Below are 25755 nucleotides of genomic sequence, written 5' to 3' on the forward strand. Positions count from 1 at the left end.
TATATTGTGATGCATCCTGTTTGGGTCTTGGATGTGTGCTTATGCAAGAAGGAAGAGTGGTTGCATATGCATCTAGACAACTAAGGAAGCATGAGTTGAATTATCCTACTCATGACTTGGAATTGGCAGCTGTGGTTCATGCTTTAAAGATCTGGAGACATTATCTGATTGGACATAAGAGTGATATCTATACTGATCATAAGAGTTTGAAGTATATCTTCACTCAATCAGATCTAAATCTAAGACAACGTCGTTGGTTGGAATTGATCAAAGACTATGATTTGGAAGTGCATTATCACCCGGGAAAGGCAAACGTCGTAGCTGATGCACTTAGCAGAAAGAGCTATGCCAATGGACTTCAGATAACATCTATGTCAGCAGAGTTGTGTGCTGAAATGGAGTATCTCAACTTGAGCCTGGTCACTAATGCAATAGAATTGGTGATAGAGCCTACATTGGAGCAGGAGATACGCAAAGGTCAATTGGAGGACGAGAAACTTAAGGAGATGGCAGAGAATGTAGTGCTTGGAAAGGCACCCGGATTCAGAATGGATGAGAATGGTACTCTTTGGTTCGGGAAAAGGATATGTGTACCTGAAGTGAAAGCTATCCGTGATGCAATTCTGCAAGAGGCCCATGAGTCTGCTTATTCTATACATCCCGGAAGTACCAAGATGTACTTGGATCTCAAGGAGAAGTATTGGTGGTATGGTTTGAAGAGAGATGTGGCAGAATATGTGGCTTTGTGTGACACTTGTCAAAGAGTGAAAGCTGAGCATCAAAGACCTATAGGGTTACTACAACCAATGAAGATCCCTGAATGGAAATGGGAAGAAGTTGGTATGGATTTTATTGTAGGACTGGCCCGCACTCAAAGAGGTTATGATTCAATATGGGTAATAGTGGATCGACTCACCAAAGTTGCTCACTTTTTACCAGTCAAGACTACCTATAATGGTGCAAGATTAGCAGAGTTGTACATGGAAAGAATAGTGTGCTTACATGGTGTTCCCAAGAAAATTGTGTCGGATAGAGGCACCCAATTTACATCGCAATTCTGGCATAAAGTGCATAGATCCTTGGGGACAAAGTTGAATTTTAGTTCTACGTACCACCCGCAAACTAATGGACAGACTGAAAGGATCAACCAGATTTTGGAAGATATGTTGAGAGCCTGTGCACTTCAGTATGGTGATAGTTGGGATAAGAGCCTGCCTTACGCAGAGTTCTCATACAACAACAGTTATCAGAAGAGTCTCAAGATGGCACCTTTTGAGGCATTGTATGGACGTAAGTGTAGAACGCCTTTGTTCTGGAATCAGACTGGAGAAACTCAAGTGTTTGGTCCCGATGTCCTTAGAGACGCGGAAGAACAAGTGAGAATGATTAGAGACAATTTGAGAGTAGCTCAGTCCCGACAGAAGAGTTACGCTGATACCCACAGAAGAGAGCTGACTTTCGAGATTGGTGATTTTGTGTACTTGAAAGTGTCACCAATGAGAAGTGTGAGAAGATTCAATATGAAGGGAAAATTAGCACCAAGATATATAGGACCTTTTAAGATCCTAGAGAGACGTGGAGAAGTAGCTTATCAGTTGGAACTGCCTGAGAGTTTGTCAGGAGTGCACGACGTGTTCCATGTTTCCCAATTGAAAAAGTGTTTGAGGGTACCAGAAGAACAAATTCCTTTGGAAGAACTTGCTGTCAAGGAAGATCTTACTTATGAAGAGTATCCGATAAAGATCTTGGAAACTGCCGAAAGAGTTACGAGAAGCCGAACAGTAAAGATGTGTAAGGTGCAGTGGAATCGTTATATAGAGGATGAGGCTACTTGGAAAAGAGAAGAGGATCTGAGAAAGACTTATACCCAACTATTTGGGTAAGCAATCACCCGAATCTCGGGGACGAGATTCATCTTAAGGGGGGTACAATTGTAACATCCTAAAATTTGCATTCTTTTAAAATTAGTAAATATGATTTATTTAAGCAAAGGTGTGTGCATTAAAAGATAGGGAAATAATAAATTTTGTGGAATTAAATTTAAAAAAAAATAAGTTTAGAAACTTTTTGATGCATACATGCTGCTGCATATCATTTTGTGAATGCTTGGGATTTGTTAAAGATTTCAAAAAGAATTGAAATTTGAATTTAAAAAGGGTTTTGGAAAATAGAAGAAATAGAAAAGAAAAGAATATTTTTTCTTTCCCTTTCATGATGTCGGCCCGCTGGCCCCTCTCCCCTTTCCCCGCTCGGCCCGGCACCGCAGCCCAGCCTTCCCCTTTCCCCGCTCGGCCTAGCACCGCAGCACCGCAACCGCCGGCCCAGCCGCGCGCCTCGGCCGCTCGGCCCAGCAGCCGCGCCAGCCCAGCAAGCCACGCCAGGCAACCGCCCACGCTTCCCAGTGCCCTGCCGCTGACGCCCGGGCCCCACTTGTCGGCACCGTCTTCATCCCCGCGCGCCTCGGAACCGCCCGCGTCCGGCCTGGCCGCAACTGCCGCCCACGATCGACGTCGTGGGAGCGCCCCCCCCCCTCGCGCCCTTGCCTCTACAAAAGGAAGCCGAGGCCATCCCCGCACCTGCTGCTGCTTTTTCCCCGCTCCCTCTCGCGTTGCCGTGCCCGAGAGAACCGCTGCCCCAAGGTCTCCGAGCTCCGCCGTCCGCCTCCACGCGAACCACCGTCACCGAGCCGCCTCCGCTCCAATTTTTCGCCATGGTGAGCATCGCCGTACTCTCCCCTCTCCTCCCATGCTTTTCGTTTCTCGTTTCTTGGCTTCTTGAGCCCTGGCCGTGAGCTCCACGAGCCGTGGTCGCCGGCCACCACGCTAGCCGCCATTCCCGGCCGCCGTAACGGCATGGTCGTGACCCCCTTCCTCCCCCGCATCCCCCGGTGCACTCGGCTTTCCATTTGGCGAACCTTAGCCCCCCTGACCGAGCTCACCGGTGAGACTTCGCCGCTGGCCATGGCGCCTGGCCGCCTGGGGCACTGTTCCGGCTAGCCCCCTCCCCCCCTTTTGTTCTCCCTCCTCAGTTTATTCTCAACCGCCCATCGCGAGATCAACGGCCAGGATTAGAAGTTACCCCTTCGCGTGGCTGTTTTGCAAAAGAGTCCCTAGACTTTTCTAAGTCCTAACCCGTAGTCCAAGGCGTAATTCCCCGAATGCGCAATCCCATTTGGAAAGCGTAAACTCCACGGCTTAAGTCAAAAATACGTTTTCAGTATTTACAGAAATGCCATTTGAACTGTTTCGCTTATAAAATTTTCGTTTTAGCTCCGAATTTATCCATTCAAATCGCGTTAGCTTCGTAATTTCATAAGCTACATGTTGGAACTACTGTTAGTCAAGTTTGGAACTTTTTAATTTCATGATTAGATTTAATTAAATATATGGCTATAGGAAAACCCGTTTAAATCATAACTTTCGCATTTTAGCTCCGTTTTTTGTGAACTTCGCGTTGACGTGATCGTAGCGAGACGTAGATTATGTTACAAACATTTTATCTTGATTTCAATACTGTTGGTGTACTGTTCTAATGGTAGGAATGTTTGCTTTGCATGAATGCTTTTGGAATGTTGTATGTTGCCGTGTTGGTCACGTTCAGACGGTGAGGAAAACGTTGGAGACCAAGAACTCTTCGACGACCAGCAGGACCAGCACAAGTTTGTGAACCAAGGCAAGTATAGCATGGGCCTTCCTTGATGTCCTATTTCACTTTAATCAATTACTCATTTGCATGTGTCTAATTTTGATACCCGTAAGGACATCCTAGTGATTGTTTATCCTGTTCCTTGTCTCCTATGGGTTAAATGCATATGGGTAGATTGCTAGTGCTCTAACTGAACTTGATATACATGATGATGAATGATTCTATGGAACAAAGTGAGTAACATGAGTTATAACAACTGTTCTATAGGGCGAAAGTTGCAAATGACCTTTGTTCATGTTGCTCTCGGCCCTCCATAAGGACTTATCTGTCGGCAAAAGCTGGGACTGACAGTGCAACCGGGAGAGTCATATGGCTCTGACTTTAGCTCAATAATAGGATCTTTTCTAGCTAGTTAGAGGTTACCTTTTTGGCGCAAATGGGGCTTGCCACGTTGGGTATAGGGCTGCCTCTGTTCCTATGAGTATAGCCGCGATGGATATGTGCCATAGGAAAGGGGGGTTCCTACATCTGCCTGCCAAGGAAACCTAGCGACCCTAACTTGTTAGGGAAACCTATGAAATGGCTTCATAGTGTACCCTGCCCGCTCACCTTGGTAGTGATATGGGAGTAATTAACCTGGGCATATGGGGATCACGACTCGCGGTGAATGTGCACCACTTCTGCAGAGGGTAACAAACTGTTATAACAGCCGTGCTCACGGTTATGAGCGGCCCGGAAAACTCATAGAATAACTGGTTACTTGTTGATGATCATTTAAAGTTGTTCAATGATGATATATGGTACACTTGACCCTGATATATGTTCTTATGGGAATTAAATGGGAGCTTAAGCATAACTTGATAATACTTGAGAATAAAAGCTTGACCTACTAAAAATGCTAACTGCAATAAACTAGAGTCAATCCTTTTTGAGCTTCATAACCCCATGTTAGCTTGTTAAGTACGGGATGTACTTACACTTGTTTATTTTCTTTATTTGGATAAAAATCCCGGATGGGTAACAGATGACAACGGGTATGAGGATTTTCCGGAGGATTATTAGGCTTGTGGTCAACCAGTTGACCTTCCCTGTGATGACGCCCACGAGAGTTTTATTATCTTTTTATTTTTCCGCTGTGATGTATAAGACTAAGTTTTATTATAACTCTGATGTATGAGACACCGTGATGATACTTATGTAATTTGTCAGCTTGTGTGTGTGATTGATTCCTGGGCACACACGAGTTTTGTGCATTCAATTTTATCCTTAAAATTGGGTGTGACAATTGGGAACCTCTAGTCTTCTAGGATTTATATTGTTTTCTATAGCATGATACATATTTAGTTGAAACTATGATTAATTCATGTAAGCTTTTATTGTATCTTTTTTTGTGACATTAAGAATCGATATTTTAGCTTTTAGTTTTTAATTCAGTTGTTGGTTTTTTATCCACATGTTAAGTTAAAATTCTTGTCCTTACTGTAGTTTTATTCAAAACTTTCATTTTTATTTTGTTAATAAAAGATTCTAGGTCTTAGGCTTCCCTCTTGGTTCTTAAAATGGAATAAATAGTCCTTTTAGCTTCCTCCACAACACTTAAGATTTGTATCAAAGAATTATTTGTGTAGTGGTATTGTTATATAAAATATAGAGTGCTTAAAATGTAATTATCATATTGATATGATGTATTATTTTAGTCCAAATTATTAAAGCTATTTAAAAGAACTTACGAATTCAATATTATAGAGTATCAACATAATTTAAAGTGAGTTGTTAGTGTCAATGCTATGTGGTTAGTTAAGAGAACATTTTTTGATGCTTGATCAGCTACTAAAACAAATATTTACTTTTAACTTAATAATGTTAAAAAATGTGCAATTTATAAATATATAGCGTAACTTATGGATATTTAATAAATTACTTTTAATACCTTATAGTAGTTTTTGCATGTAGATTTAAAGATATTTTTTATTTTTTATAAAAGCTAAGGTGGATAATTTAGACAAATTAAAACATATGACTTTATGTTATCTTTCATATATAATAGCATTATGGGTAATCTGAATGCAAACTTAGGGGTTATTTTGCATTAACTTTCACAACAGTGGCGAATTTATATAATATTAGGGTCTATTTGGAATGCAAGAATTTGATAGGATTATATAGGAGTTTCACTGGATCTAGTTCAGTTTTTGAGGAAATACAAGAATAGTAAAATTTCCTATGTTCTAAACAAGGCCTTAGAGGGTTATTTTAAATTATTTTTCATAATGGAAGAAGGTGAGTAATTTAGATATAAATTTAGGTGCTTATTTTAAATTGTCTTTTTATAATGGCAAAGGTGGATAATTTAAATGCAAATTTAGGGGGCTATTATGAATTATCTTTGGTAATGTCAAGAGGGTAATTTAGATATAAATTTAGGGGTGTTCTGAATTATATTTCATAATGGCAGAGTGAGAGATTTAAATGTAAAGTTAGGGGGTTATTTTATGTGTTTTCGTAATGGTACAGGTGGGTAAATTTTTTTATAACATAATAGATCTAACGACTACTATTGATGATGATGATAATGATGATGATGATTAGGTTCTACCAAATTAAAGATTAGATGTTTCTGATTATTGAGAGAATTTTTAGAATATATCTCTTTTTCTAACGTGTCTGATGGGAATTGACATGTAGGCTACGATGAGGCCTCAAACTAGTAAAGTCTTGATGTTTCAGATTATTGAGAGAATTTTTAGAATTCATCTTTTTTTCTAACACGTCCGATGGGAATTAACATGGATGCTATGACGAGGTCTCTAATTAGCAATAGTAAAGATAATATAAAATTGTGATATGACTAGAGCTCCCTTCAAATAGGAGGGAACTGTTGATATAAATTAATGCATACAGAATAATCCGCAAGCGTACGAATAATATATCAATATAGCACTTCATCGAGAGTAACCCAGTTTTATATCGAACTCGAGAAAACATGTGTGAGACTAACTAAATCTAACTTAACCCAACTTCACAATCAAGGCTAGATAATAGGAGCTAGGGGAGATAACAGAGGTCTTCTAGTTCTAACTTTGGTAAGCTTTGTCTTTTATTGTTCAATTCTAGAGATATTACTAAAGAAAACACAAGCGAAGAATGTTTTCTATAGCAACAATGTCCTGCTAGGCCTATTAACAGGAGGTGGACTATAAAGGATTCAACGAGGCCATAAGAGTCACCCTCGCGAGCTACCACCGATCCGAAAAGCAGGGTGCATCCATGAGTAACCGAGTCAAAGCACCACGCTTACACTATGAATACTACTTTAACCTAGGAGCTATAAGGATTAAAGTACTCAAAGAGAGTCATAAACCTGAAGAACAATATGAACAGGATGCTTACTTGAATTAGAAGCTGATTACCAGAGAAATCTCAGAAGCAAGCTCAAGAAAAACTTGTTTTCGCTAGGCTACAAGCCGTATAGAGAGCACCGACAGGCCAGGACTCTTCCAAAACTCTTCCCTCTCACTCTATCTCTCTATCTCTAATATAAGACTAGATCCTATTTAGGACTAATCATTGCTAGCTCTGATCCTGGTGAAAATATGGATTAGGGTTTCTAGCCCTCAGGCTCTCAGGATCAAATGCATCTCCCATCTAGAGGGAGGGTACAGGCAGATATATATAGGCCTCGTGAAGCATCTTGGACCCTCGGATCAAACCGACTTGAATAAACAGCGTAGATGCAATCTAGAAGGCGGTGGAGAACTGACGTAGGAAGCTAGAGGCTGACTGGTGGGCCTAGGGACCGGCCAGCCTGCACATGTCAGTGGCTTGGGCTCCGCTTTGGTGGAGAGCCTCCTGGAGTCTTCTAGAGTCTTCTCACGTTGTTTATCCTGCGGAATTACGTGATTTCCTTTGATGAATAGGTCCTCTCTGGTGGTTTTTTGATTAATTTCTCCTGGAAACACAGATTCACTAAAACTCATGGAATTTGTCAGTTAAAACCCCTAAGTCTATGTTGGTGATCCATTTTAATCATTTATACAAGTTATATTGACGGTTTGTTATGAATGTTAACTACCGTCAACAAACTCCTCCACACTTAGGCTTTTACTCGTCCTCGATAAAAGGATGGATTACTCAAGACATAACCTCGGGATAAAACATCAACATTAAACCATTCCCAGTCATACATGCACTATAGGATTCAAAGTGTCTACCATGAAACTTTGGGCGGTTAAAGAATGGAATAGCTTGAAACAGATCGCCATCTTCCTTTAGTCAAGTCAATTGGAGAAACATTTTAAGATTTTTGAAAACAAAACATAGCTTACCTTCTCCTTTTGTAGTATTCTCAAATCACTCAATATATGTGGTATTTTTGGATCCTCACCAAGGCATAGATGACTTTGCCTTCTTTTTACCTACTTCTAAAAAGCTTATGTGGAGCTCAGGTAGGAATGAAAATGAGACATACTTGCATTGCATATATTGTAAAGTCAAAACAAGGATTCAAGGAGGAAAATGTCATACTCTTAGATCAAGATGTGCATGTGCGTGAATGTATATGGTGGCTAACATAATTCTACTATGCTCCTTCAAACATATCTCTCTTGTTTGAAACTTGGAAAACTTTTTGTAAGAAAATATGGGCTATCTTATTTATTTTTCTTTCTTCTTTCTCTCTCTTTTTTTCAGGCGGACATCTGAGTACCCATTGTTTTAGATATCTAGGACACTTGTCCATTTTTTTCAATACTTTTTCTTTCTTTTTTTAATGAATAACTCTTGCATAGCCCATGCCTCTTCTTCTGCAATTGGAAACTTTTCAAGAGAGACTTTTGCAAGAACTCTTGCATAGCCCATGCCTCTTCTCTTGATTGCTAACTCTGATCCTGCTGGAAATATGGATTAGGGTTTCTGGCCCTCAGGCTCTCGGATCAAATGCATCTCCCCTCTGGAGGGGGGTATAGGCAGATATATATATAGGCCCCGTGAAGCATCCTGGACCCTCGGATCAAACCGACTTGAATAAACGGCATAGATGCAATCTAGGAGGCAGTGGAGAACCGACGTAGGAAGCTAGAGGCTGACTGGTGGGCCCAGGGACCGGTCGGCCTGCATGTGGGACATGCCAGTGGCTTGGGCTCCGCTTCGGTGGAGGGTCTCCTGGAGTCTTCTAGAGTCTTCCACGTTGTTTATCCTGCGGAATTACATGATTTCCTTTGACGAATAGTTCCTCCTCGGCAGTTTTCTGATTAAATCCTGCTGGAAACATAGATTCACCAAAACTCGTAGAATTTGTCAGTTAAAACCCCTAAGTCTATGTTTGTGATCCATTTTAATCATTTATACAAGTTATATTGACGGTTTGTGATGAATGTTAACTACCGTCAACTGGCACAATATGAAAAAAATGATAGGCGCAAGGTAGGTAGGGTTTCCAACTCGTAATTGCTCTAGACGAGCTGTTCCCAGCGACCAACAACAGGGCTGGTAGAATAGCGCTCTTCTCGGATGGCGGAGTAGGGTCGCGCAGCCAGCAATGGAGACGCCCAGCTCCGTAGGTTGCTGCGCTTCTCTTAGTTCGGATGTATACCATTTATGTAATATCGAAGTTTGAAATTATCTGCTAGGTAGGTCCAGTCACAGCTGTAAGACCACCTAGGGCGCTCATCAGAAGTGTGTCATTTGTATGGTTAAACTTTTCTTTTTAATTACAATGATACACAAATCTTTGGCATATTTGAGAAAAAAAAAACTCTTGGTAACTGCTATTACTGGGAAGAGAGCGCCTATAGTTTTGCCTTACAGACGTAGGCTACTGCTTAACTCTGTCAATGTTTCTAGTACTGTCAATGATGTTTCATGCGAAGGCGAAGCCAACCGAAAAATACATCGGCGTTAGCACCACTTGGGGTCAAACTAGATATGTAAAATATTCTGTTAAGGAATTATGGGATTCGTTGGGGTCGGCTGACCCCAAAAAAGGCCCTATCTCTGCACCTGGTTTCATTGATGTCTGCGTAGACCAATGGCTGTGCACCTCGAACAAGATTTGCGTTGGCATCATACAATGAGGGATAGTTTCGTAAGATTCATTATGGATTTATAGCAGGACAATCATTTTATCTAAAAAGTAAAAACTGTTAGTATGAAATGAGGTAAATGTACCTTGTGGATTCCTATGCTCTAGTTTTTGTAAATTTTTCTTTTGTTTTATTCTTCTCGCTTAATATACAATGATGCACAAATCTTGTTCTTGAAAAAAAAATACTTCCTGTAGAATTTTCAAAACAACATATAGAGAAAGTGTGCGCAAAATGCTACTATTCTGATTCTGCACTGGTTAGAACCATCACCCAGTAACACTTCTGGGCGTAATTAGTACCTTTATATATTTGCAAACTCGCGCCTGTTAACATTATATATGTCACTAGGTACTTGATTGTTGTTGACGGCATATGGGATGTATCAGTATGGGACATGATCAAGCCTGCATTGATCAGCAATTATCACAGAAGTGGAATTTTAGTCACAACTTGCAAAGCTAATTTTGCTGAATCCTTTGGTGCTGTTTATAGAGTGCCGCTTCTTTCTAAAGATGACTCCAAAATATTATTCTATAGAAATACATATTTTGGAACTGAAAATGGTTGTTCTTCTGAATATAGAGAATCAACCAGGAGAATAATAAACGAGTGCGGCCGGTTACCATTAGCCATCATTACTTATGCTAGTTTGTTGCCTAATGATTCACCAAACTCACCAGAGGAATGGAAAAAGGTGGCCGACTCTATTGGTTCTGGGTCGTCTGAACTTGGTGATACTGTTAAGGATATGAGAAAAAGACTATCACGCAGCTGTGATGGCCTACCTCGACATCTAAGGACATGTTTCTTGTATCTATTTACTGTCCGGGAAGATTATGTGATTAGAAGAGATAGTTTGATACAGAGGTGGCTATCTGAAGATTTAATCCATGGTCATGGTGGGCACAACTTACAAGAACTAGGCGAGACATACTTTAAAGAGCTCCTCGATACTGGCATGATCCAGTCAATAGAACAAGACAATGATGGCAAAGCTCTTGCTTGCAGGGTACCTGGTGTGATGATCGATCTCATTTTGTCATTTGGAATGGGTGGTCGGAGGCTTGCTCCAGTTTGAAAGACTGGCGCTTCGTCAGTGAGCTTTGGTTTCGGTTATAGTATTACAGTAAACGTGAGCCGGTCTTGAAACCTATAGAGCCCATCATAACTATACAGTGGTAGGCCTGATTATCCATAAGCTAAATAGGCCTTGTAGTGCTGATTCGATGGCTGCCCTTCCAGTCTACAAGAATCTCAGTGTGCGAACACTAGTACCATAACGTATCTGTAGCGTCCTACGAATGGTCGGTATAAGTTGGTATACCGACCTACGGTCCGTTATGTCGCTGATAGTGGCGTCGCTACTAAACTTATAAGCGACCGACCCACTTATAGCGACCTACTGTTGAACAGTACTATATAGATATTGCGACCGACCACGTTCAACTTGCCAATTGTAAACTTATACCGACCAATGGTTTGACTGTATATAATTATAACGACCAACTGTCAGACGCTGTCCATACAAGAAAATAACAACATAATATCATTTATTTATACATTAACCTCGGAATCAATACTAATCATACAATCAATCAACCATACAATTAATATTTTCATTTTTGACAATACACACTCATGACACATAAGCTCATCATAGCTCACAATTATATTATAGCCATAAGCATTTGTCTTGTCATTTTCCACAACTCTTGTGGAAACAAGTTACGACAAGGCAGTTTGGCCAACATCCTAGAATAATGCATAGCTCAGAGATATTGGAACTGGTTGCACAGCTCACATCTCATATGGTTTGCTTGCACTCGTTACAAAATGATTCATCACTAGTAAGTCTTAACAAAAGTGTTCATCTCTAGTTAGGATGTCCAAAATAATGCACTGGCCATGCGCACTTCGATCCAACTGCTTCCTGCATGCATCAAGCTACATCTAGCCATTACCTCCCACCTAAAAATAAAAGATTACATCCATCAATGGTACAACCAGAAACTTGACATTGGTAAGTTAAAAAAAATAAACTTGGCATTGGTTGATGTAAGCTGAAATATACATGTAAACTGAAAACTAGAGATCCAACTCCTACAAGGTTCTGAGCATCATGACAGCAGTTAGTCGATCATTCCTACAACTTATCAAAGAATAATCGTCATCTCCTGGGTTGGCTGTTCTACAGCACAGCTTGCTTATAGCATTGATATGTTCTCTCTCAATTGATTCTCATGATACTTAAATAATTTAATGACCCTTGTACAGTAGCTGGCCTCTTGTAATACATAAGGTTTTCATTAGTGTAGGGTCGAGATGGCGGACTAGAGGGGGCTGAATAGTTTCTAAAACTTAATCGCGCCAAATTAGAGAGTGCAAAATACTTAGCTGCACAAACTAAGCAATGTGACTAACAAGGTTACTCAAACCAAATTAGTCACGCAAGAGCTACTTCCATGCTACACAAGCAAGAAGGTAACTAGCAAGCTACACAAGCTAACTAATTACAAGAGCAACTACACAAGCACAATGTATATGAATGTAAATACAAGCTTGTGTAAAGGGGATGCAAACCAACAGGAAGACAAGGATAATACGGTGATTTTTATCCCGAGGTTCACTTGGTTGCCACCAAGCTACTCCCCGTTGTGTCGACCGCTCACTTGGTGGCTCAGCGGCTAATTGGCATCACCCGCCAAGCCCACATGTTGGGCACCGCAAGAACCTACCCACAAGTGAGGGTAGCTCAATGATTCGCTCAACTACAGTTGCTCTTCGCGGCTCCCGCGGGGTGAGCACAACACCCCTCATAATCACTTCTCCGGAGCACCGCACAATCTTCTTTGCGTGCTTCGACGGAGACCACCACCAAGCCGTCTAGGAGGTGGCAACCTCCAAGAGTAACAAGCACCATCGGCTTGCAACTCGAACACCTAGTGCCACTCGATGCAATCTCTCAATGCAACGCACTAGAATCACACTCACTCGCAATCGATTCGCACTCTTGCAAGCACAAGTGAGTTAGAGGGCATCCAAGCACTCCTACACAAGCCACATAGGCGTGAGGGTGCTCAGCAAGCAGCCCAAGGCTGGCCACCACTTCTATTTATAGCCCCAAGGGCTAAAAGAGACGTTGCCCCTTCACTGGGCAAACACGCACTGACCGGACTCACAGGTCACAACAACCGGACGCGCAGGTCACAGAGTCCGCTCGCTAGGATGATGCCACGCGTCCCCTCCTTTCGAAGCCGACCGTTGGGCTCCAACGGCTAGCTCCCGCGCGCGCATACTTCTGATCGGACGCGCCGAGGCCAAGTCCGGTTACCAACGCATCTCTGCACAACTGACCGGACTCCGCTTTCTCCCGCGACCGGACTCAAGTCTCCCAGAGTCCGGTCACTTCCAAAGAGGTTCCAGAGAGCTCTTTTGATGACCGGACGCGTCAGGTCATCACTGACCCGAGTCTCCTAGCGTCCGGTCGCTTCTGCACGTGAAAGAAACACTGACCGGACTCGCAGGTACTGACCGGACGCGCAGGTCACAGAGTCCGGTCATAGACCTTTCAACGCTAAAATGGCTATAACTCTTAGCTCCCAACTCTAAATTCAATGATCTTGGACATTTTACAAAGCTTAATCAGAGGGCTACACAACCCACAAGTAAATTTGATACAAAGCAAAATGGGTCAACAAAGAATTCCAATCCAATAGCCATCATAAAGTTTGGAGCACACCGAAAAACCTCTCTCTCTTCTCCAAGTGAATCCAATTCAAATCCAACAACTTCTCCTTAGCAAATGTGCCAACACCACCAAGTGTACACCACCATGTGCATGTGTATTAGCATTTTCACAATCATTTTTCAAAGGATTAGCCACTCAACTAGCCACGCCACTCGATCCTAGCAACGATGCAAAGTTAGATCACTCGAGTGGCACTAGATGGCCGATATACAAACAAGTTTGTCCCTCTTGATAGTACGGCCATCTATCCTAAACCTGGTCATAAACTTCTCTACACACTTATGACCGGTGAAATGAAATTCCCTATAGGTTATACTTTTTTCTTGCGCATTACATTCCATCTCCTCCAATGTTGATGCAATACATGCACCAACTAATTACAAATGATATGATCTACTTCATATCATCATGTGATCGTATTGGTTCATCGATCTTGACTTCACTTGCTCTTCACCGTTGCTTCGGTCCATCGGCGCTAAGTCATCACTCAACTTGCCCTTCACACTTGCAACCGGTCCATCAAGTCAAGCCTTGTCTTGATCTTCTCCACCTTGGTCACATGACTCAATGTCATGTCCCATATGTAATGAGCTCCTTCATCACATGTGTCAACTTTGCAACATCTCCGAGCCATTTTCACCTCCATGGCATATGTTGCTCACACACGTGTACATGTGGACTAATCACTTGTGTATCTCTCATAAACACATATTAGTCCACCTAGGTTGTCACTCAATTACCAAAACCAAACAAGGACATTTCAATCTACCCCTTTTTGGTAATTGATGACAATTCTACAAAGATATGGAAATTAAGCTCAAATGGATTCATGTTGCTTGCACAAGCAATTTTACCATGTGTAAATGATTTTGAACAAGTACCACAAACCCGAAATGGTAGTATTAGCTCCCCCTACATATGTGCTAGAGTGTTTGGTTTCAAGCTCGCACATATGCATAGATTGGAATTGTGGGAGAGTAATTACTATCAAATGATCTAAGGTGTATAGAATAAACCTTTGAAACATGATACCAATCGGAGTTGCACCTTTAAGTTCATCCTTAGCACCATGGTTAGCTAGATGCCACTTGGAAATAAAAACACTAGATACCTTGTGAGATCAACATTAGAAGCAAGGTACAAGCATTACTTGAAAAACATACCAAGTGTCTAGCTATCATCCTATGCATGCTAGTTTTTATTTCATCATTCAAGTTCTATAACTAGCATACACCACACAAGCATGTATATTCAATTTAAAACTTATATAATGCAAGCAAGCACATGAAATTGCACAAATCAAATGCAACCAATCAAACTTCATGAGCTTGCTCCCCTTACTTGTGTGCTTCTCTTGTCCAAGAATTTTGATCCTTCTTCATTCTTTAATGTTGCTCCCTCTTTGTCCATGTCCAACTTCTACTTCTCCCCTATGATGCATACATATCTTTGTTTCAACTTCTCCCACTTTGTCATCAATTTTTATAAAAGGTGTGCTTCTTATTGATACAAAGGATTACTTCGGGATAGATGATTGACACTTGAATCTTGCATTTTTTATGGACACTACCAAATATGTTGGAATGACACCACTTGTAGCCCTTGAGATACCTCATGTAGGATCTTTGACCTTGATACCAATCGATGGAACACCTCCCCCTATGTCATAGCATGTGTCATCCACTTGATAAACTTGAGTTTTTGTATGTGAGGGAACTTGTTTCACTTGAAGATCACTTAAAGTTGAGGATCACTTGTGGAACCACCATTTGATGTGCTAGATACCACTTGTATGAATGAATGCTTGAAACAAAGTGATAATCTAGATGTACCACATGTAAGAACAATCATGGAACCACTTGTAGGATTTGTCATTTATAACCATTTATTGAACACCTGTCATCATCATGAGCTTCTATGTTTGACTAAACTATATTGATTTGCCTAAGCTTTCAAGTCCAGTTTGAACCCTCTCTAAGCTTCTTCACACACGTTAAGCGGTTATCTTATCGAGGTTGCACTTGTCACTTGTTAGCAATCCAAATTAGATCAAGTACTTGGGTTCGCTAGCTCATGAACAAACTCATACACTACCACTAGATCAATCAACCATTCAAGCAATAGTGGTAGGCTATGAATTTTAAACTTTCATTTGTTATGCATGATCCTATAAGCATGTACTATATGCACTAACCGCATATTAGTAAGGGATGAAAATAATCATGCACATTACAATGATACCTTTGCTATGTTAGAGAAGAGGATAGTCACATAGATTCCAATTTGTTTCTCCAATAGCAATGTGAAGTCCAATTTCATAGCTTGGTGAAGACCAATCATCAATATGAAATCCATTCTTCACCCATATGATTTGAAAACCACTAATGATCAAGTGCACTAACTCTTGTTGTGGTTGCCTTGCTTCTTCATTTCATCTTTGCTTGCTTGAGAGCACTAAATGTGAGAATACCACTTGAACTATCATGATTTGCTCTCTTTTGGGTGTTGCTTGCTTTCTAGATCAACCCTTTGATTGCCTCAACTAAGCATCCCAAATGTTCCTTAGATCACCATTTCCATGTTAGCCTTCCAAGTACCACACTTTGGTTTACCTACAAAAGGCGGCAAGCCCCTACACTAAGGAGAAGTGACCTCTCTCCAAACAACCATCCTTGATACCCAATTGAAAATAGCTTTGCTTGATTGATCCAAGTGATGGACTTAACTTGATGAGTAATCTTGAATCCTTCTTTAAGCCCTTTTCTTTCTGCTTGTTTAAGTCATTTTCTTTCTTCCAAATGATCTTCAATAGTCACTAGAACTTAAACTTCATCTTCATCTTTGAGTTTGATCTTGATCTCTAATTAGTGTACCAAATGTGTGCCAAGTACACCACACAATCAAAGGGGCCTTGTACTATTTGCTTGTCATGCTTCTAACTCATCTCAAAACCAAACTTAGGTACCTCAAACACTTGTAAACATGATTTCAACTTGAGGACCTTTCAATCAAAGTGACTCTTAATCAATCCAATAATTGTCACTTTTTTGACAGAATCTGTACCCGTCAAAGAAATATCTATATCTCCCAATGTACAGATCCAAATACCATAAAATTTGGTGAAGATGTTCTTAACTAAGTCATCTAGCAGCTGAAAAAATTTGGGCTTCATTTGACTTCTACATTGCTACCAGATTTCACATCATCCAATGCTGCTACATGCTAAAACTGCTGCACTATAGCTGACAAGATCTACTGCAAAACCGAAGCATCTCTTATCCAATTCTCATGAAATTTGTACACAACTAGTACCATAAATGTAGAGCATGCATACCAAATTTCAAGTCAATCCAATATGATTTGATCACTCAAACTCAGCTCACTCAGATTTTTAAATTAGGATAGATTTTTTCTCATGAGCTATTCTTCTTCAAATTGAATCAAACTTGAAACTAATCTTGTTTGAATACTTTCACAAGACATATATCCATTTAATCCACTTATTAAAAGTCATCTCATGAACTTATTCAACTCAAATCAATCCAAACTTGATTACTAATCAATAAATCCATTCAAACATCTCATAGCAAGCAACATAGGCATATATATCCAATTCAATCAACTCATATGCACCCAAATGAAATGGATCAACTAAAAATATACCTTGGTTAGTTCATGATCATCCATAGCAAGCTTCATCTCAAGTATTTGCAAACCACTAAATATATCCACTAAATAATCAACACAACTTGATAAATGACACTTGTATGTTGTAGCACTTGGACTTCACTTATCTTGACTTGGCATTGGGATGAATATGCATTAAGCTTAATACTTGACTCAACAAATGATGAACAATAAGACCTCCATTGAATTAAGCCTCCAATACCATGGTACCTACAATCAATCATCCACTTTTTGATGGTACCCAAACAAGTTTGGGTCCTCTCGAGTTAGGTGTAACATACTTAGGTATAGCCTTAGTATGAATAGTGGGATGTTTTGCAATTTCAACCAATGAGGTACCATTGCCATCCTTTCTAAGCTTATTATTAACAATTAAAATAGGCTTAGAATTGTCACCTAGGGAACATGAATTAGCCATGTGTCCCCTTTCCCGGCACCAGTAGCAAACTCTCTTTGATTGAGCCTTTTCTTCCTTGCTTATATGTTGCTTCTCATTGTCTTGCTTCTCATTATTTGCTTGAGCCTTCTTCTCAAGCTTGTTTGGGCAACCCGAAGCTAGGTGGCCCAATTCATCATAACTATGGCACTTGATGTGAGCAACTTCCTTCATTTTCTCTTCTTTGTTCTTACTCACTTTCTTTGCGTCTTGATTCATCCTTAGATGCATTGCTCTTTCTCTTGCTTTTCCACCCCTTCTTGTTTTCTTCTTCATCATCATCATCAAATCACCACCATCTTCATGATTGATCTTGTCTTGCATTTAGGGCTTTTCTTCTTGCTCAACTTGTGGCTTTGGTTGAGGCTTCTCTTATTGCTTCACTACTTGCTTGGTTGGGAACATAGAGGTGAGATGACCCCATGTGCGGCACTTGAAGCACTTGACATACTTTAGCCTCTCTTCTTCTTTCTTCAACTTGAGCCTTTCTTTATTTGGGTAACCATTTGTAAGATGTCCCACTTCATGGTATTTGAAGCACATGAAATGAGAGAGCTTTTCTTGTTCTTACTTCTTTATTTCTCTTTCATAACTTTTCTTGCCCTTGATCTTGCTCTTATTGAAGACAATGTCACTCATGTCACCATAGCTTCTTTTGTTGTTCAACATATGCTCAAAGATGACTTGAGAGTTGTAGCACCTCTCTAACTTGTTGGTCAAATTCTTCACTTCACCAAAATGAGTCAACACAGAATTCCAATCCAATAGCCATCGCAAAGTTCGGAGCACACCAAAAAACCTTTCTCTTCTCCAAGTTGATCTAATTCAACTCCAACTTCTCCTTAGCAAATGTGCCAACACCACCATGTGCATGTGTATTAGTATTTTCACAATCATTTTTCAAAGGATTAGCCACTCAACTTGCCACGCCACTCGATCCTAGCAACGATGCAAAGTTAGATCACTCGAGTGGCACTAGATGGCCGATATGCAAACAAGTTTGTCCCTCTTGATAGTACGGCCATCTATCCTAAATCCGATCATAAACTTCTCTACACACTTATGACCGGTGAAATAAAATTCCCTATAGGTTATACATTTTCCTTGCGCATTCTATTCCATTTCCTCCAATGTTGATGCAACACATGCACCAACCAATCACAAATGATATGATCCACTTCATATCATCACGTGACAGTATTGGTTCATCGATCTTGACTTCACTTGCTCTTCACCGTTGCTTCGGTCCATCGGCGCCAAGTCATCACTCAACTTGCCATTCACACTTGCAACCGGTCCATCAAGCCGAGCCTTGTCTTGATCTTCTCCATCTTGGTCACACGACTCAATGTCATGTCTCATATGCAATGAGCTCCTTCATCACATGAGTGAGCTTTGTAACATCTCCGAGCCATTTTTACATCCATGGCATATGTTGCTCACACACATGTACCTGTGGACTAATCACCTGTGTATCTCTCATAAACACAAATTAGTCCACCTAGATTGTCACTCAATTACCAAAACCAAACAAGGATATTTCAATTAGTTAACTCAGTTAACCATTGGACTATAAAGGCATAAAGAACAAGTTAATGTCCACTACTATACACAGGAACTTCACTCGCAGTTCTCAGTTAAGAAAACAAGCCTTCGCGTTCCTTTGATAAACAGAAAGTCTATCATATATTTCTTTTATCACAGGATGAGGCGTCTAACAATTTTCAAACATGCACATTCCTTGTCTCACTCTAAACTCATGGACCTGTCTACTAAAAAGCTAATAAATTCATAATTGCATACCTGTATCATGAGATCATTTTGATGTCTTGCTAAGCTTCAACTGTTAGAAACATCACTAATTAGAAAATCTGGTCACTCATCACATATGAAAACAAGAAACAAGAACATGTGTTGTTTATTACCCAATTATATGGCCATGCAATTGTCAGGTGCTTTGCATCGGTCATCTTTTCCACACCAACATAAGGGCGAGGCAACACTGCATCTCTTTTCATCACAACCTTAACAACAGCTTCACAATATTGCCTTCCAAGAGCCTGTCCTGCTAGCACGCTGCTAGGATTAGTTGAAATAAAGATTCCCTTGGCCACAGCTTGATCAGACTTCATGTTTGGATATAGTATAACTTCTTTGCCAATCTGAAGCGAATGATGGATGTATGAGAATTGTATCAATTAATAAAAACACCATTAAACTAGAAGCAAAAACTTGTAGGATCAATGAAAACTTACATATTCATCATGTGAGAAACGATTAGTATCACCATTCCTTGTATGCATGCCTGGACGGGTCTGGGGTTAGGGCTGCTGGACATGAACAGGGCTGGATTGACAACGAGAAGGTTGTACTGATAGGGCTGCACTAGTAGAGATGCCTGGACAGGGCTGCACAAATGGAGCTGCTCTCATGGTGGACTGAGGGGGCTGCTGGGCTAATGTGCCTGCATGAACAAGGCTGGACTGACAACGAGAAGGTTGTTCTGATGGGGCTCCACTACTAGGGATGAACGGACGGGGCTCCACAAATGGAGCTGCACTCATGGGGCTGGACTGAGGGGGTTGCTGGACTGGGGGGGCTGTAGCATGCCTACGCACAGTGTATTCACACTCATTAGAATTTTCTGCATATGTATCATCTTCATGAAATTCACCATCAAGATTTGTCTAAACACCATCATTTTCAGACCTTGGGCTCTACAAACATACAAGCGAGATTATAGATCAGATTTCTATGCACTAAAGATCAGATTTATGTACACTACATATCAAATTTCTAAATGAACACAATATACTATATATAAGCCACATGCATCACATGATGTAAGCGACAAACATACACAATGAATTAGAGAAGGTATAAATGATTTACCACGTAATGTCGTGAATTAGAGCCGTTCTGTGAGATATTTTCCATATTTGACCTTTCATGCGCTAACCTTTCCTCCAACAATTTCTCTTCTAGCTCCACTATGTGTTGTCGTAGAGCTGCTTGCTCAGCTTCTGCATTTCTACAGGCTAGAACTTCCATTTGAATCCTTGTTGGTGTGTAAGATTTCACCCCTGGGGTACCAACACTTTGGGGAGTTGGTCCTAGACCCAAAACACGCACACATCCTTTTGGCTCTTTTTCTCCACAAGCAGCAGCAAATGCATCACCTTCTTGGATTGTTCTTTGTGTTAACTCAGGATGTTCTTCAATAATTGATTTTAGTTTATTCTAAATATATAGAATATCATTGTTAATACACTAGAAAGTAGAATTTCATGTTGCGATAATAGTTGTTGAAGAAAAAACTTATAATGATTGGTTCTGCAGGCTGTAACGGAACTTCATTCTTTCTCGTATGTGTTTTGATATACAGTTCATCTCTTCGAGGAGGACGCCCTAGTTCAACACCCTACAGGTGTTTCACTGAGTACTCAAAAAATGCAGCACGTTAGTGTATTAAATAAAACTCAAATATAGTTTGACATACCATTTTATGCCCTGAACAAGCAAAGCTCCTGCTACCTGATGTATGATGTATGGTCAACTTTGCACGGTTGGCTTTGGCTTGTTTCGTGCGAGCCTATGACAAACAATATTAAATATTTAAATTCTACAAAAATATTATTGAATTCATATATTAGATGTACTTACTTCAGATTCTTCGGATGCCCAATACTCTTTTAGTTTATTCCAATCATCATCATTCAGTCTTTCACCATGTATTTTCCTTAATTGTTGTTCTGTTAATTTGTCATCAAAAAACTGCTTCTTTAAGGTTGATTTAAATTCCTTCCATTTCTTCGCAGCAGCATTCAAAAACCAGGGGAAGGCTTCATCATCAATATCATAGATTTCCTAATGAGATATGGAAAAATAGCAAATGAGTACTTAGATTTCAGCATACTTGGCCCCTAGTAGCAAATAAGTACTTAACAATTTTTTCAGCATACTTGGCACCCAATAGCAAATAAGCACTTACAGTAATAACAATTTAATGTGCAGCCAACTGATATTTTCAGCATACTTGACACCCAATACCAAATAGGGACTTACAGTAATAATTATTTAAAGTGCAGCCAACCAGCACATAGCTAAGACATACCTTTAAGTCTGTCCATACTGCCATCTTTTTCTTAATATCAACTTTCCTCCAATCAGGACAAGCAACTGATAGTTTCTTTCTCACATGGCACCCAACAGCACTAGAAAACTCCCTATAGTTGTCTCCAACGGGCTGACCAAGTTCATTGACTATAACTTTGATTTTAGGCATGCCAGGTGGCCTTTCAAAGATGTCCTTTAGTAAAGTGATACTTCTTCCTTTCCTCTTCTCCGCGCATGTGTGAAATGCAAGGTTTTAGTTAAGTCTTGGAGCGCAGAGCAGTGAGTACACGGGGTTACACCAAAAACTGCCAGAACACAGAGCAAATGCAACCCTTCAGCATCTAAAGGCCTGTTCGGCAGGACTGAAAAATACTGTTTCGGCTGATTATTGTGAGAGGAAAATACTGTTCTGACAGGACGTGAACAGTGATTTCGTGAGGTGGCTGGCCAGCCATCCAGCCGGCAACCAGCCAGCCGAACAGCCTCTAAAGTTGGATCATTAATTATACTAGTCCATCAATTCGAGCTACTAATTTTTAATAGACATGATTATTTTAAAACAGATACAAGTGTTAAAGTTTATATGGATGCTTAAAATTGCTTATCTTAGCTTCCTCTCGTATTTGTGTACTTACTTGCTGACTTTGTACCCATATACAAGTACTTTGTAATATTTATGTGGTTGTGATAGACTTTGGCTAATTACTCAATTATCAATTACTAAGTATTTTCATCTCCATTCATAATTTTCATCCGCTTGTATCCAACAAGCATGTTGTTAAAACCTTTAAGCTTGCCATGCTCCTCCTCTGGGCGAGCTCTCTTCTTCCGATCGATCACAGCTGGTGGTAGGCACTGAAATGGACTTGGAGGATTGATTCTCTGCATCCCGACATAAGAAGGCCGTGGATGGGTAACCAAGTCTCTAATATTGGAACCAGTGCAACTGCCACCACCATATGACTCTGACATTTTAGTTTACCTTTCCTGCTGCAATGGTTTGGCTGCCATCAACTGTTTCTGCTGCTTGGTAATGGTAATGGACTAATGGTACAACACAATCCACCGTGTCGTGCCTGGTGCGACAGCCTACTGACAGGCACCTACAAATTGACGGAGCGGAGCGGAAGCACAGAACCACCACCAGGTGGCAGACAGGCACCGCGGGGGCGGAGACAGAGGAGATCAAGGTTCAGGAGCCGCACCTCACGATGGCAGAGCGCGGCGAGCGAGGGCGAGGCCGGGGGAGAGGAGCACGCACGCGGCGGAGGAGCTCGAGGAGGGGCGAGGACGAGTGACTCGTTGCGGAGGGTGAGCACCGCGGTGCGCCACGGACGCGCGCCGCCGCCGGAGGTCGAGCCGGAGGCCATCATCGACCGCCGCCGGTGTGGGCACGGGCTTCGCCTTCGCGGGCTTGGGTTTGGCGGTCGAAGCGCACGTGGAGACGGAGGGCAGAGATGGTTTGGGCTCTGCCAACGGGTTTTGGTTTCGATTGTACGTGGGCCGCACTTGCACGCTGTAGGGCCCATCATGATGACTCCACAGCGGTAGGCCCGATTATCAATGAGCTAAATAGGCCGTGATTCCGCGATCCCCTTGTAAAAGATCGAACGTGGACCGTAAAGGTTTTTAGGTGTATATATATTATAGTTTAAATTTATAGAGATTTATAGTGTTGCTCAAAAAAATATGAGATTTATAGTTTGTAAAATAAAAAAAGATAGTTTAAACATGTGTATCTAGTCTAAAGTAGTACAAAAGTTACTTTACTATAAACATCTTCAATATGTCCACGCCCCCATCTGTAAAAGTTTCTACAGCTAAAGCCGTGTCAATTGCCATGCTTGAAGGGGTTTTTTTTTCTTAGGCACCATCGATGGAGGTGAACACTCTTAGTAGTTATAGTACAAATAAAGTGATCCACATAGATTAGAAAATATTGAGACTACTATTCACACAATGTAAACTATCACTGCATGTGGTTTACAAATAATTTTTTTTCTTTCATCATGCCTCACCTTTATTTCATCCTCCTCTTCTTTTTTTAGTATGAACCACTCCCCAAGCATATGTAATTTCTGTAAGCCACTACAACAAATGTAGAGTACTTTTTTTTATCCGATTCTACGTGGTCTTTGGAGCTACTAGTAAAAAAACAACGTTGGGAGGCCTGACAAGGCTTACAGGAGCAACTCCAGCTTTTCCTAACATAATAGTACAATATAAATATTCCTCTTGTTAGCTTTTATGATCTTGTCGTGCGACAAAAACGTTGACGTGAGCGAGAGTTCCGAGCTGAAGGGAGAACAAGCTAACCGTGCACGGTCCTTCTCGTTTTCAACAACTTGCTTTTGGCACCACATAAATAAGTATATACCCTCGTAGTTGTACAAGAATATTTTTGCATATATGCATACTAGTATACATGTGCATTTCTTGGGAAACTGGCTCGATGATTCCTGCACACAGATACTAGCTGCCTTGTTTCCATCAAGGCGTATGACTCAGTGACGCACTTCTTTTCTAGGACAAGCAAAGATGATTCTTTGTGGATGGTATTATATTTAGACTAACAACATAACTGAATTTTTTACATTTTAGTCTTTTTTTTTTAAGTTTCTCACAAATAAACCCCAGGAGGAAAGATTTCAGAATATGTACCCTTAGCTCGGCGTCATTGATGGCGCCGAGCTAACACGTCTCGGCGCCAGCGTCCCTGGCGTCGAGCTCCTGGGTTCGAAGCAAACGTGGAAGGTGACATGGCAGGGAGCTCGGCGCCAGTCACTCTGGCGCCGGGCTCGGCGCCGTAGATCTTGGCGCCGAGCTCGGCGCTAGAGTGACTGGCGCCGAGCCTTTATTATCTATGGGCCCCGCCCCTCTCTTCCTCTCCCTCTCTCGCCCTAGCAGAGCAGAGCCGAGCTTCGCCGCCCGCGCCCCGAGCCCGCCGAGCGCCACCGCGTGCAGGAGCGCCGCGCCCCGCGGCCGCGCCGCCCCCTCCGCGCCCCGCGGCCGCGCCGCTCCCTCCGCGCCGCGTCGTTGCCCGCGGCTGGCCGCCCGCGCCCCGGTCCCCTCGCCGGTTCCTGCACCTGCGCCGCGCCCTCTCCTCGCCTTGGCGTCGCCCCGCCATGCCACCCTCCACCGCCGGCCTCGGCCGCGGCCGCCGTTCCGCCCGTGCCCGTTGAGCCGGACTCGCCGCGCGGAGCCCCGGGCATCCCGCGCCCGCTGCGCGCCACCGCTGTCGTCGGCCGCGCCACCGCCGACCCCGGCACCTGCAGCGGCCGGCCGTGCCACCGCCGGCCCGGATCGTCAGCCTGACCCACGCCTGTCGTCCGCTGCGACTCCGTCGACGTCCGCGGATCAGTCGTTGGAAAGGTAAAAATTATGAATATGCAATGTACCTACTTAGTTAACATTTGTTATTTACTAGTTAATGTGATGACTCAGGTAGTTGATTTAGTTAGTGATCTAGTGAGATATATATGTAGATAGATAGAAACATAGATACATAGGTACATAGATATAGTTAGATAGCTACTTAGATATGTAGTTACATATTTAGTTAACTAAATAAGATCTAGCTATTTAGTGAGTACACTGTATATATATACATAGTTATTATCTTATTTACTTATGTTGTAGTTAGAAAGTACTTGTTAGGTATTATCTATCGTCTAATTTGGACTAAAGGACATGTGTTTCGTTATGTGTTTGAACTAGATGGACAACCTAGTGACCATATATCATGGAGGCACCGTTGAAAGCGATCGCTATGGATATGTTGAGTTTGTTGACATGCAAAGCGTGCCTGTGCTATTCAATGATAGGTCTTCATTTAGTGAGATGGTTGCAAGGGCTTGGGAGGAGCTGCATTGCCTTGGAGATGATGGGATTGCAGTTGATGGTATACTGCACCTAGGTTCTCCTCCCAACATCCTCAGACGAATGATCTCAATTGGTTGTGCGGATCAGTGGGAGAACTATGTGAGGTCGGCTATGAAGAGCCAGCTGCAATGTTTGGACGTGGTTGTACGTCGGGTGTT

The 25755-nt window shown here is 41.7% G+C and overlaps 1 long non-coding RNA gene across 1 annotated transcript; it reads right to left on the reverse strand.

The window, feature by feature from the left end:
- Positions 1 to 11421: 11421 nt before the first annotated feature.
- Positions 11422 to 23145, reverse strand: LOC136472235 (uncharacterized). Its single transcript, XR_010762298.1, has 8 exons — positions 22921 to 23145; positions 21714 to 22020; positions 21263 to 21466; positions 20492 to 21191; positions 19855 to 20316; positions 19525 to 19761; positions 19403 to 19442; positions 11422 to 11696 (listed from the first exon to the last, which is right to left on the reverse strand). It is a non-coding gene; the product is annotated as an uncharacterized lncRNA (long non-coding RNA).
- Positions 23146 to 25755: the final 2610 nt, after the last annotated feature.

The sequence above is a fragment of the Miscanthus floridulus genome, chromosome 8 (genome assembly GCF_019320115.1).
Source record: "Miscanthus floridulus cultivar M001 chromosome 8, ASM1932011v1, whole genome shotgun sequence".
Lineage (NCBI taxonomy): Eukaryota > Viridiplantae > Streptophyta > Magnoliopsida > Poales > Poaceae > Miscanthus > Miscanthus floridulus.